This window comes from Gossypium arboreum, chromosome 3 (assembly GCF_025698485.1).
Source record: "Gossypium arboreum isolate Shixiya-1 chromosome 3, ASM2569848v2, whole genome shotgun sequence".
NCBI lineage: Eukaryota > Viridiplantae > Streptophyta > Magnoliopsida > Malvales > Malvaceae > Gossypium > Gossypium arboreum.
In genome coordinates this window covers 12841890-12855512 of record NC_069072.1, presented here as the reverse complement: position 1 = coordinate 12855512, position 13623 = coordinate 12841890, and the positions used below count along the sequence as shown (strand labels likewise).

Genomic DNA, 13623 nt, shown 5'->3' with positions numbered 1-13623 from the left:
ATTGTATATCATGTGTGAGAATGAAAGGTAAGAAAATGTACCTTGACGAATATATGATATAATTATGAGTTACTATGAGAATGAGTTATGATATGTATATGTGAGTTATGTTCAAATGAATTATAAGAGATATGTGGTTAAGTGAATGTATTTTGCCTTAAATTTTATTAATGAATTGATGTTAATTGTTAAGTTTATTTGTATATGGCTTACTAAGCTTTTGAAAGCTTATCGTGTGTGTTTGCACTATTTTATAGGTATCAAAGCTACTGGGAGCTCGGGGATTGTCAAGGATCATCATCACACTATCGAACCTTATTTTGGTACCCTTTGACATTGTGAATATTAGAATATGGCATGTATAAGCTAGAAGTATTTGGATATGTTTTGTAATGTATATATCATGCCATGTGATATGGCTAGTTTGTAGTTGAACATATGGTTTGATTTTGGTATATGATATGTGATGCGACTTATGCTTATGTGATGTGTTTATGAGTGACCAAGTAAAATGCTCAATTCTGGTAGGTTTTGGAATGTGTATATTTAAGAAATTGGTAAGTTTATAGCATGTGATTGAATGAAGTAAAATGAGGCTATGAAACAAAAGTATAGATATGATTTTGTCTTATGTTTTGGCATAATTTGGTATGACTATTAAGCATGAATTGGTTGATAATGTTATGGCATGATTGGTGTAAGTTTTGGTATTGAAATTGGTTGAAATTGTAGTGCAAATATGCTTGGTTTGATGCTTGTAGGTTTGACCCAAATCGGGTGGCAATTTGGCTTTTCAAATGGCCTATTTTTTTCCGCACGGGCAGAGATACGGGCGTGTGGCTCAGCCGTGTACGACATACGGTCATGTTGCACGGCCATGTGTCCCCTGGGGTACCCTACAATTTTCAGTCAGTCTTGAGTACTGCCAAGGCACACGGGCGTCTGGCTAGCCGTGTGACTCAAGTCAGTTTCGACCATGGTCAAGAGATGCGGGCATGTCTTGTGGCTGTGTGATTAAGTCAGTATGTATGCCCTATTTTGACACGGCCTAGACACACCGGCATGTCTAAAGCCGTGTGAGGCGCACGGCCTGTTCACACAGGCGTATGACCTGTACAACTTTGAAAAATTTTGTATGAACTCGGTTTAGTCCTGACCCCTTTCTAATGCATGTTTAAGGTCTCGATGATCTATATAAGGGACACTGTTATGATGTATGACTACGATTTTTGAATGAAGTTTATGAATTATTCGTAAAATGTTTCGATTGTTTGGTAACGCCTATAACCCTAGTCCAACGACGGATACGGGTTAGGGGTGTTACAATGGGTTTAGGGTGTTACATAATTTCCATGTATCAACATATCAAAGATATTCGTATATGTTCATGTCATGATACATATCATTCTCTTACCGTTTCTTCATATACATATATCATCCATCTCAATATATCATTAGCTAATTTTTCAGGAATTTTAGACCAAGCTTTTAATAAACTTTGATTTTCTACTAACCCAGCATTAACCCTTCGATATATTTCTTGCTAGAAGTATCCTTGACCCCATAGATAACGAGTAGGTCCAAATAATTCGATGGGGGTAGTTGTTGAACCATACCATATAATTCCGGCAACAAAAAAGCTACAAAAAAAGACAGCAGTTATACTACTGGCAAGGACGATTTCAATATTTCCCATACGTAATCCTTTGTATAAACGTTGGGACGGGCGGACACTAAGATGGAATAAGCCCACTAATACGCCCAATGTCCCTGCTACAATATGATGAGATGTTATTTCTCCAGGAACAAAAGGATCAAAACTCGAGACAATGGGTGTAATTCGAAAAAGAATTTCTTTCAGCAAGGATGTGAATTAGGAATGATTGGTCGACGAAATATGAACCAAAGATTGAATCTTAATATACCTCAGAACAATTCATTTTTGTTACCGCGAGATATATTGGCAGTTGCAGATAGTTTGATTGGAATGAAATTTGGAATAGGTACACGTGGCGATATGAATCATTTGAAAAATAAGTGTATATGTTCTGTAGTGAATCTCTTACAAGATCAATTCGGATTGGCTCTGGTTTGTTTAGAAAATGTAGTTAGAGGAACTATATACAGATCAATTAGGGATAAAATGATGCCGACTCCTCAGAATTTGGTAACTTCGACTCTATTAACAACCATTTATGAATCATTTTTTCGGATTACACCCATTGTCTCATGTTTTGGATCGAACAAATATATCAATATATCATGTACCATCATTTCTATGTATTTCGTGTATATACATGTATTAGTTTGTATCAAACTCAGATCGTCTCGTAACAGAACATTGCCCGTTGAACCATTTAAAATATCGTTGGATAACTTTGAAATTCATTAAATAAATCACTTTACCAAGACTTTCCTAAATCGAAGAATGACTTACGGATAAGAGTACATCGTTAACAGAAGCTCATAAGAGCTGGGACTTCTAGATATGCCAATAGAAGCTCGAAAGCTGAATAGAACCTCATAAGAGCTGAACAGGAACTCGTAAGAGTTGAACAAAAGCTCGAAAGAACTAAACAGAGGCTCGAAAGAGCTAAATAGAAAGTAAAACACAAGAGTTCCCAACAAATTCTGAACCCCGATTTACTTGAGTAATTTGCCAACATCTTCCTTTAATAGCGTCATACGCCAAATAACAAATATACTCAAATCCAGCGTTCCATTCAACCCGAATATTCAATTCAATATTACAATTCCAACAAGAATTCATTTTCAACAATAAAATAACTGCATTCATCAAATTAATACAAATATTAATTTTTAACCATACGAACTTACTTGGATAAATTGCAGAAATACCAAGACTTAAGGGTATTTTGGTAATTTTTATTTTCCTCGATTATCCACCCGATCTTGATCTAAATTAATAGTTTCAATAAATATATTAATTTATACAATAAAACAATTCATTTAATGTATTTTGGTTAATTTTTACACTTTTATAAAATTATCCCTAAAGTTTTACTTTTATTCAATTTAGTCCTTGAACCCAAAAAAATGCAAATTAACTTTTTTTTAATACAAATACAAGCTAGCTGAATATTCATGGCATTCAATACAACCCATTTTTTCAATAATTTCACAACAAACCCTTGTATTTATACTATTTCAACAATTTAGTCCTTAATCAGAAAATTCAACAAAAATCACATAATAAAATACTTTTAAATAACAATTAATATCTTAAATTCATCATTTAATATCAAAAATCACAAGGTTCATCAATGGAAACTTTCAAAATCTTTCACAGTTTCAAAATCGAAGGTATAGGCTAGTTGGATCTAGTTGCAACGATCTCAAAAACATAAAAATTATTAAAAACGGGACGAAAATCACTTACCGATTGGACTTTAAAGCTCGGCCAAACCCTATTTCTATTTTCATGGAAGCTTTCGATTGTAATTGAGGAAGAAGATGATAACCACACCATTTTTTCTTATGTTTTTATTTTAATTTAATTTAATCCATCAAATTACCATATTACCCTTAGTTAATAATTAAGTTAAAACATCAAATCTATGCCCATATTTGTCCATCACATAAATATATGGCACAATTACCATCAAATGAATGTTTAATTTCACAATTTTTCCTTCGATTTAATTAAATTCTAACTAAATAAACTTATTTACAATTTAATCCCAAACTTATTAAGACTAAAAGAGCAATTAATCCAAAATCTAGTGGAATCAATCATAACACCACCGCTTGGAAACTTTGAACATGGTTTAATTACCATTTAAGTCCCTTTTCCTTTATCAATTACCCATTTAATCAAATAGTGATTAAATTTTACATCTTTTACAATTTAGTCCTTTTTAATTAATTAATTATCGAAACGTTAAAATTTTCCAACGAAACTTTAATACTACCTTAATGTCACTTCGTGAATATTTATAAAAATATTTGTGGCTCGGTTTATAGAAATGAGGTCCCGATACCTCACTTTTTAAAACTACTTGACCTAGGATTTTACCACTCGAACCTAATAATTCATTATAAAACATAATTTACCCATTCAAAAATATTTTTAAAACCATATTTGACTTGTAAATATTAAATAATAAAATTTACGAGCTTACTTTCTGAATTTGGTGGCCTCAAACAACTGTTTCTGATACCACTAAAAAATTGGGCTGTTGCAAGATCTCGAGCAGTATGATGTTCTAAACAATGTTATCAAGCATAAATTCTCCTAGTTAAAGCTAGGGTTTCAAACAAGAGGGGACAAGGCATGATTACTAATTTTATTTTAATAAAAGTTGGATAAAGGTCGAAGAATATATAATAGAGGAAAAAGCATCATATCTAACTTGCAAAAGAGAAATTTCGACCAAGAATTCAAACTTATACATAAAACTAGAAACCAACAAAGGAGCAGATGAAGTACTTATATTGGAGTTGATGTCCACTTTGATATCAGTTGTAACATTCCTAGACTTCAGTTGGGTATTAACATTAGCCAAGAAAAGATCACATTTCTTCGTTCTGGCGGAGGTAATTGCCTAAAAATAAAGGGAAAAACAACAAAACAAGGCCAAATTAATTCAAGTTCATATAGCAGATTGAGAAATCAAACATCTTCCATGATACATTATAGTTAAAATATTGAGATAACCATGATGAAATTAAAGAAAAATAGTTGCTATTACAATAAGACATGCATTTTATATAAAATTAAATATGACAAAAAATCACAACTTAGGTTTCACAGGACAAAACATCTCAAATGTATTTCTTTAATAATAATTAAAGAAAACATAATCTAGATAAAAAAATTAAATAAACCCAGAAAATAAGAACCAAACTTACAACACCAGTGGGAGAGCAAACAATTAAGCAACAACTTTTTTTCCTTATATTTATAAAAAATAAAAAATACTTGGAGAAGGAGAAGGAACACTAGAGAAGGAAGAGAAGAGAACCCATTAGTCTTGAGCGAGAAAGAATGGTTTTTGGGGATGGGTTTGGAAGAAAGAGAGGAATGAGGTGTTTAGAGGGGGTGGAGAAGTATTTAGAAGAAAAGGTTTGAGGCAACAGAGGGGAAGGAAGGAAGTGTTTAGAGGTCATGAAGAGGTTCGATCTCATAGGGAAGACATTAACTCTATGTTATCTACTTTAGAGTCTCAAATGGCGTCTCTCCTTGCACGTTTTCCTTCGGCGCCTACTTTCTCCCTCCTCATGATGATTAGAGTAGCTCTAGGACATACATTTCATTTTCATAACATTTGCACCTTCATTTCTATATTTATGCATGTGCCTTTGTTTTTATTGCACTTTATTGCTTTCTTTGTATTTTGAGATACAATTTTTTTTAGTTAATTGCTCATTCAATTTTATCTCTCTCTTGTGATGAACTGACTTTTTTTTCCTTGAGCTTTATTTGATGTTTGATATAACAAAAAGGGGAAAAAGAAAAGGTAAATTGATTGATTATTGTTTGATTATTGTTTGATTATTTCTTGATGATAACTAAATGCAAATTTTTGTGTCCAATTTTCCTTAAAGTAAAAATGAATGTCAACTTGACTGACAAATTTTATTTTGGCCTCAAATTTAAAATGTCTTTTATTAATGGGAGTAATTATTCAAAAACAAATTTACCAAATGTTTTGTTATATCAAAAAGGGGGAGATTGTTAAACTAAGCTTTATTTGATAAAAGATTTTGATATAACAAATTGAAGTGTTTTTAAATATAATTTAAAATTGACAAAATGATTTTTAAATTTGAAGTTTAAGAAATAAAACTTTGAATATTTACATTAAACTCTTAGAAAAATTTGAAATACTTTTAAAATCAGTGAAAATGATTTTAACCAAGCCAAATGATTTCAATCAAGTTAAAATCATTTTAACACATCAAAATGATTTTCAAACAAGTTAGAATTGCTCCAGACCAAAAAGTATTGACACCATTTGGCCAAGTATCAATATTTTTGGAATTATTGATACGCTTAGAAAAATCGAGACCAAACATGCATTTTGTTATCAGAAACCCTAAAAATTATCGATACCATTTTTTCAATATCGATATTTTCTGAAAATAACCGATACCTTTCTTAAAAATGATACCAAAATAGCATTCTGTTTCTTATAAACCCTACAAAGTATCGATCTGGTATCGATACTTATTTCAAAAAGTAACGATAAAATAATTTTTTGGTATCGATTAATAAATCCCAACGATCACTGAATCAACATTTATTACAAAAATTATTGATACTCTTTTATTTGTTATCGATACTCGTAGTTACAAGTGAAATAAATGTTCTGGTTTTACATCCCCAACGACTATATTCACTACACCAACAACCTTAACGATTGGAAATCTATTTGAGGGTATAAATACCATCCTCCAAAGACTTGCAACATTAAGAAAAGCACTTTCAAGCAAAAATCATCAATCAAACAACCTTGAAGCTTAATTCTTTCACATTCTTCTTACATACTCTTGTGAGTTTTATCTCTATTCTCTTTCTCAAGTGTATTTTGTTGTATTTGAGCTTCATTTTGCAAACAACTTAATCTTGTAAGGATTGTTTCTTTGTTTGCTTATTTGTATCTCTTTGAGAGGGTTTGTAACTTAAGATTTAGGGTAGAAATATTAAGGAGTTATAAGGTTAAACCTTGTCTTCAAAGGTTGAACAAATTAGTGAATTTGGAAAAATCCTTAGTGATGGAAAGCTAAGGTAGTGGAGTAGGCAATTGGGGCCGAACCACTCTAAATTCTTTATGTTCATTGTTTCATTTTTTGTTTTTGTTTTCACTAAAATTTTTAAAGGCCAATTCACCCCACTATTGGCATTTTTGTTTTGTTCCGTTGAGCTAACGTAAACTTGCTATTTTTTTAACATGCATGACTCAATTCTAACCATTCAAATTTTCTTAAGTTCCCATCCATGGAAACTCAAATCAAGCTCATGAATTCTCTAATTAATCATTTGGGCTACTAGTATCTATCATTAATCATCAAGATTTTAACTAACAATTTAGAAGAAAGCTTACATATTTTTTGCTACTAGATACGAAAATGGAGAGAAGGAGAAACGTGTTTCTTCCAAGCTTGGGCGTAAGAAGAAGAATGAGAAGATGATGTTATAAAATTATTATTTTTATTATTTCTTTCTCCCACTATGTTCTCTTATCATATAATTTAATTTAACTAAAATTATTAATAAATTATCAATGGCTATTAAACCCAATATTTAACAAATAGTGGAGATTAATGGCTTTGATCACCCCAAGCCACAAACACTTATTAATGAATAGACTAATTACTAGTTAGTCCTTAGTTTAATTACCACTTAAGGACATACTAAGTTCTAATTCAATTTTTTCTTCATTTTGGTCATTACACAACTTAGCCTCTGTACTATTTTTATTAACCGATTTAATTCAATAAGACTTTATTATTCTACCTCCCAATTCGTACATAACCCATAATTATTCTATTTTAATTATTTACTAGTTCAACTCAATTTATTCAGTTTGAAATCAAATTTTAATATATTGATATAAATCGGATCGTTTTAAAATATCTTCTTTAACGACTAATTAGATAAGACTATGATTGAGTGCTCTTTGAAATACTAACGTAGCTTCCACACTGCTACCACCATTGTAAAGGCAATCTTCTTCAACTTGGTGTAATTTAATCTATCATTTTGAAGAACTTTACTTCCACAATACACTGGGAACTGGCAAGCTCCCTCTACTTTGACTAACACAGTGATGATCATCTCATCAGATGTTGTGAACTGGAGTTGGAGTCCATCACTAAACGAAGGAGAAACTAACAACAAGATGGAACTCAAGTAGGCTTTTAACTACTTAAAAAGATATTTGACATGCCTCGTTCCATTAGAAGGGGGTTTTGAGAGCTTTAAAAAACGACGAACATCTTTTAGCCATCTTAAACACGAACTTGTTTAGAGTTGTTATCCATTCTATTAGGCGTTGAATTTCTTTGCCTATCTTTGGTGGACTCATTTCAAAGATGGCTTGATTTTTTGCGTTTGCCTCAATATCTTTACTAGAAATCATGAAACCTCATATTTTATTTCCTGAGCACCAAAGTACTTCTCGAGGATCACTAATAACTTAAAGAGTATCACTTTATAATGGAATAGCCTATCCTCCATGATGAAATAAATATTTTCTTAATCCTTTGGCACCATTGTAGTCTAATTTTAGCCAAAGAAAGCATCCATAAAACTCATGTATTTGTGATCAAATGATGTATTGACTAGCCTATTAATAAAAGGTTAAGGAAAACTATCCTTAGGGCATGCTTTATTCTAATTGATGAAGTCCACACATTCTTTATTTACCATTTGGCTTCTTCACCATGACAACATTGGGGATCCAATCAAAGTATACTAATTCTTTGATAAAATCAACAACTACAAGCTTGTAACTTCTATTCTTATAACCTAAACCGTAATTGGGGCAAATCTTCTCTTCTTCTGTTTGACAAGCTTGACATTTGGATCTAAATTTAAGATATGGACTATCATCGTAGGGTTAATGCTTGGTGCATCAGCAACTGACCAGGCGAACATATCAATGTTTTCTTTTAACAAGTTGTTTAAATTGTGTTTTTCTCATTTTGGCAAGATTGGGAAATATAAGTCATCATTTTAATGTCACTATAAAGAAACGTTGCAAGGGTTTTGCCTTCTTAATTTTCTTTGTTTTTTACGATCTTGTGTTTGATCTTAAGTCTAAGCTCTCAAGAGTCACCAAACTTAACAATTAATAGGTTGATTAGTGAAACTAAAAATCGAGCTTGCCTTTTTCAACGCATTTTCATTTAAGCCCATTTGTTTGAAAGGTTGCCAATGTAATTGTTGGGGATCGACCCAATTAAGCAACGAACAAGTAAAAAATAGCTGAAAAAATTGAGAAATTGAACACACAAATTTAACATGAAAAACCCCTCCAAAAATGATAAAAAACCACGGGCAAAGATAATTTTACTATAATGGAAAAAGAACGAAGAGTACAAAAAATGGAAATAAAAACTAAACCCTGAAACCCAAAAACAAAATACCTTCAAAACGTAAACACGAAATTCTCCAAAATTGTTATGAGTTCTAATATTTTAATAGACTAAATTTGTAGGTCAAATAATAAAAAATAATCTAGACTAATTAGAGTTCGACTGAAACAAATAAACAAAGTTTAATTGGGAGATTATCTCTCAATTTTGACTGAAGTATGAAACATACTCAACAAATCTCCACATTGACTCGTATTTCCACAATGTTATCTTTGCCAAAGCCTGCCACGGGCCTATCTTGAACTATGTAAGGAATTAACTGAGTCAAATTTGTGTTTAGAAGTTGGAAAACTTCTAGCCTTCGACTTATGCACTACCAAATCAAAACTAACCCGAGTCTAATTTTCACGAACATAGTGCCCAACTTTTCAAAACCTGAGAACCTCTCTTCAATGAAACAGTCATACATTTTTCCCTCCTATGACCAAGCTGCCTCCGCTTCAAACGAGTTGTCTTCAACTCTGAAATGGATGAAGGACGTCTAATTTCACCAGTCACTATAGAACCTTCTAGAATATGAAAACTACCAATCATTTTACCTTTTAACAAAATGAGAGCCCCACGAGACACCTTAATGTTGTTCGACTCAATGTTGATTCTACAACCTTTCAAGTCTGAAATACTTAAGGAGATGAGATTCTTTCATAAATTAGTTGCATACTTGACATCTAAGAGTGTCATAATCGTCCCATTGTGCATCCTAATATTAACAATACCAATACCGGTTACCTTACGAGATGAATCGTTTTCCATGCACACAACTCCACCTTCAACCGAACTGTATGTGGAGAACCATTCTCTATTGGGACACATGTGAAAAGAACATCCTGAATCTAAAATCCACTTGGATGTAAGCTCAAAGTTATCGCTCGTTGACACTAAAAAGAAACGATCACCGCTTTCATTGGCAAAATTAGCACTAGCTACATCTTCCTCGTTACTCTTAGCAGCTCTTTTATTTCGCAATTTATAACAATCTGCTTTGACGTGATCTAACTTCCTACAATAACAACACATTTTGTCTCGTTTCTTTGATCCTACCAAAATGGAAGATTGTTTATCTGCCTTACTATCCGAACCAAACTCATTGTCTAGTTTGTCTTTACTCAGCAAATGACCCTTTACATCATCGAACGAAAGTTTATCTCTACCATAAATCAGGGTTTCCCTAAAAGACTTGTATGAAGAGGGTAAAGAGCACAATATTAGCATAGCTTGAACTTCATCGTCAATCTTAACCTCAACATTTTTTAAATCATTCAAATGAGCAATAAATTGACTAATGTGATCTCTAAAAAGCTCACATTCGTTCATGCAAAACGTAAATAGACATTATTTCAACACTAAACGGTTAGCCAGCGACTTAGTCGCATAAAGAGTTTCTAACCTTTTTCACAAAGCGAATGAGGTTTTCTCCATCAATACCTCCTACAATACCCTATTTGCGAGGCACAATTGGATTGCAGATAGGGCCTTTTCATCAAGCTCTTCCCATTCTATCTTATCTAAATTCTCAGGCTTTTTCCCAGTAACGACCTTTTTTAGGCCTGTCTGAACTAGAATTGTCATCATCCGAACTTGCCACAGATTGAAATTTGTGACACCATTGAACTTCTCAATGTCAAACCTTGTCCTACCATCTCTGAACAGGCTTATCTACGAAATTGGAACTAGCCCTTGATACTACTTGTTGGGGATAAACCCGATTAAGCAGCAAACAAGTAAAAAATAGCAGAAGAAGTTGAGAAATTGAACACACAAATTTAATGTGGAAAAAACCCTCCAAAGAGGATAAAAAACCACGGGTAAAGATAATTTTATTATAATGGTAAAAGAACGATGAATACAAAAGATGGAGATAAAACTAAACCTTAAAACCCAAAAACAAAGAACCCTCAAAATCTAAACACAAAATTCTCCAAAAGTGTTCTAATTTTTTAATGGGTATTTTTTCTAATGTTGTAAAAGAACATATTTATAGGCTAAATTTGCAGGTCAAATAATAAAATAATCTAAACTAATCAAAGTTCAACTGAAACAAATAAATAGAATTTAACTGGGATACTCAACAATAAAACTTCTACTATGCTTCAACTATAAGGCAATATTCTCTTTAACCTCATTTCATTGTTCATTACCATTCTCGCCCAGCATTATGTCTTCATCAACTTCATTAAAATTGACTTGCCATTTATGATCTCAACGAGACTTTTTGCCGTTGGGTTTATCACCATGATGCTCCTTAAATGCACTTTATGCTTAGTGTTGGAAGTGGTCTTTTCTTCATTGTATCGCACCTTTACAAGTTGTTTACCAAAAACCTTACCTTGCCTATCAGAATTTGAAGAACCGGGTTGGGTCTCCTCAATGTGGCAATTGGTTTTGATCCATAAATTGCTTTAGTCGTCTTCGCTTTAATAAACACATAGACAGACAGTAAAATTTATGCTTTTGTTTTTCAAATTATGTGTAAAATACCCCAAGAGAAATAGTTGAATTAATTCTGTATTTTTATCATATAAATATTATCACGGTATATATTAAGATTTCGGAGTAATTTAAAGAAGAATTACTGCTATTGATATTATTACTCCAAAATTTTAATATATAATAATATTATGGTAATTACTCTTTTATTATCATATAATGTTAATTGCTCTTCTAAATTACGGTAATAATATTATGGCAACTCTATTCTATTTTACAAGGTAATAGTATTATGATAATTGTTTTTCACTATCTTTAATATATATGGGTTAGTATTTGGTATACTAGCAGTTTAAAAATTTTTTATTTTAGAAATAATGTTGAAAAATTGTTACATGTCTTTTTTTTAAATATTTATTTTTAATATTTTACTATATCCTTGTAAGACACTTGTCAACTCCTAATCTTATTTATAGAGTTTAAAACTCTACTCATAATATATCAAATATTTTATATATATATATATATGGTAAATAGTATTATGATAATTGTTCTTTAATATATACGGTAGTAATATTATGGTAATTGCTCTCTCTTTATATAGTAATTTCACAACACATTTGACGGTAATTACTGTTTTAATAGCACGTATATAATAATTTCATAAATTAATGTTAATTACTCTATTCACCGAGTAGGATTATCCTCTTTTTGGCCATGTCTTCGGAAGCATTTGGAGAGGGTTTTCATTAATTGCGATTCATTTCACGACATGTTTTAATTTTTTTACATTGATTATTTATTAAATTAACACGTGTCAACCAATAATAAGGTTGCTTGTGGAAATTCTATGCTGCCACCTATTTGAATTGTTTATGCGAAGCATAAATACAACTCAAAATTAAATTGAAAGTAACATTTTGATAAAATAAATAAATAAATAAATATCTGAAACTCATCCAATTGCGGAATATTAAAATGGTTTGACTTTTACATAAATGATGTTATTTTGGTTTATCATATTAATGTCGCCACCCACCCATTTGCGTAGTACAAATGCCAGCGAATATGTACTTGGTTAAAAATTCTGACATTTTCAAATTAATTTAGAAAACTCGTACTTAAGAGATTAAACTTGGATGAACCATCAAATTTAAAGCCAAGTACAAAAGATAGTACAATTCTAACTTCCTGCCATTACCAACATACTCTTCTATTGAATTCAACCCCAGAAGCAGTCACCTATTTAAATCCATCCATCCGCTAAAACATTGTTGGAATTGAAAATATGGCATCTGCGGTTACAACAGCCATCTTTGCTGCATTGCTCATCATGGTTGTTTCCGCTCACGAGGGGCACGACCACACACCTGGAATGGCCATGTCTCCGGGACCGGCGGCCACTAATATGGCCAACATCTTGGCTCCAACTGCAGTGATGGGGGTATTCCTTGCTTTGATTGTTGCAGTTTTGGGTCCTTTAACAGAATAATATTTAATATTGCAGTGTTGTTTCGGATTTCTTCGCTGGTCTTAATAAATGTTTTCCATGTATTGCTTCTCATTCCGCTTCCCTTTTCATTTATGAAAATTTCATGCGTTACAGTTTATTAAAATTGTTGTTCGACTTTCATTAAGAAACAAATGTATCATCATTCAAACGAGCGTACAAGACTCAACTCTCATGTCATTTTCTTATTTCATTATTAACCAAATAGTTGGGATTTGGATCCCGTCAACAAATTACATCTTAACAAAACAATTTCAGACTCAAGTTTTTTTTTTTATTTAACAAATTCGTCCACTGATATTAAATTAATTAATTGTAATTACTAAAGAATAAAAGATAACAATAATAATTTTATTTAAAATAAATAAATGCAGATAAGTAACTACCCTTGATAAAAACTAAAAACTAAACCAACTCAACAAATAACTTTATTTTTTTCCCTCAGACCACAATTTGTATTTATTTAATTTATCGTATTTTTTTCTGTCACTCGCTAATTTCTGTGTCAAAATCTAGTAGAACTATATAAAATTCTGATCATAAAGGGTAATGTGTATGTATAT

The 13623-nt window shown here is 31.7% G+C and overlaps 1 pseudogene; it reads right to left on the bottom strand.

The window, feature by feature from the left end:
* LOC108455149 (mitochondrial outer membrane protein porin of 34 kDa-like) overlaps positions 1-10692 on the bottom strand; it is a 28576-nt pseudogene extending 17884 nt beyond the window's left edge.
* Between the last annotated feature and the right edge of the window lie 2931 nt (positions 10693-13623).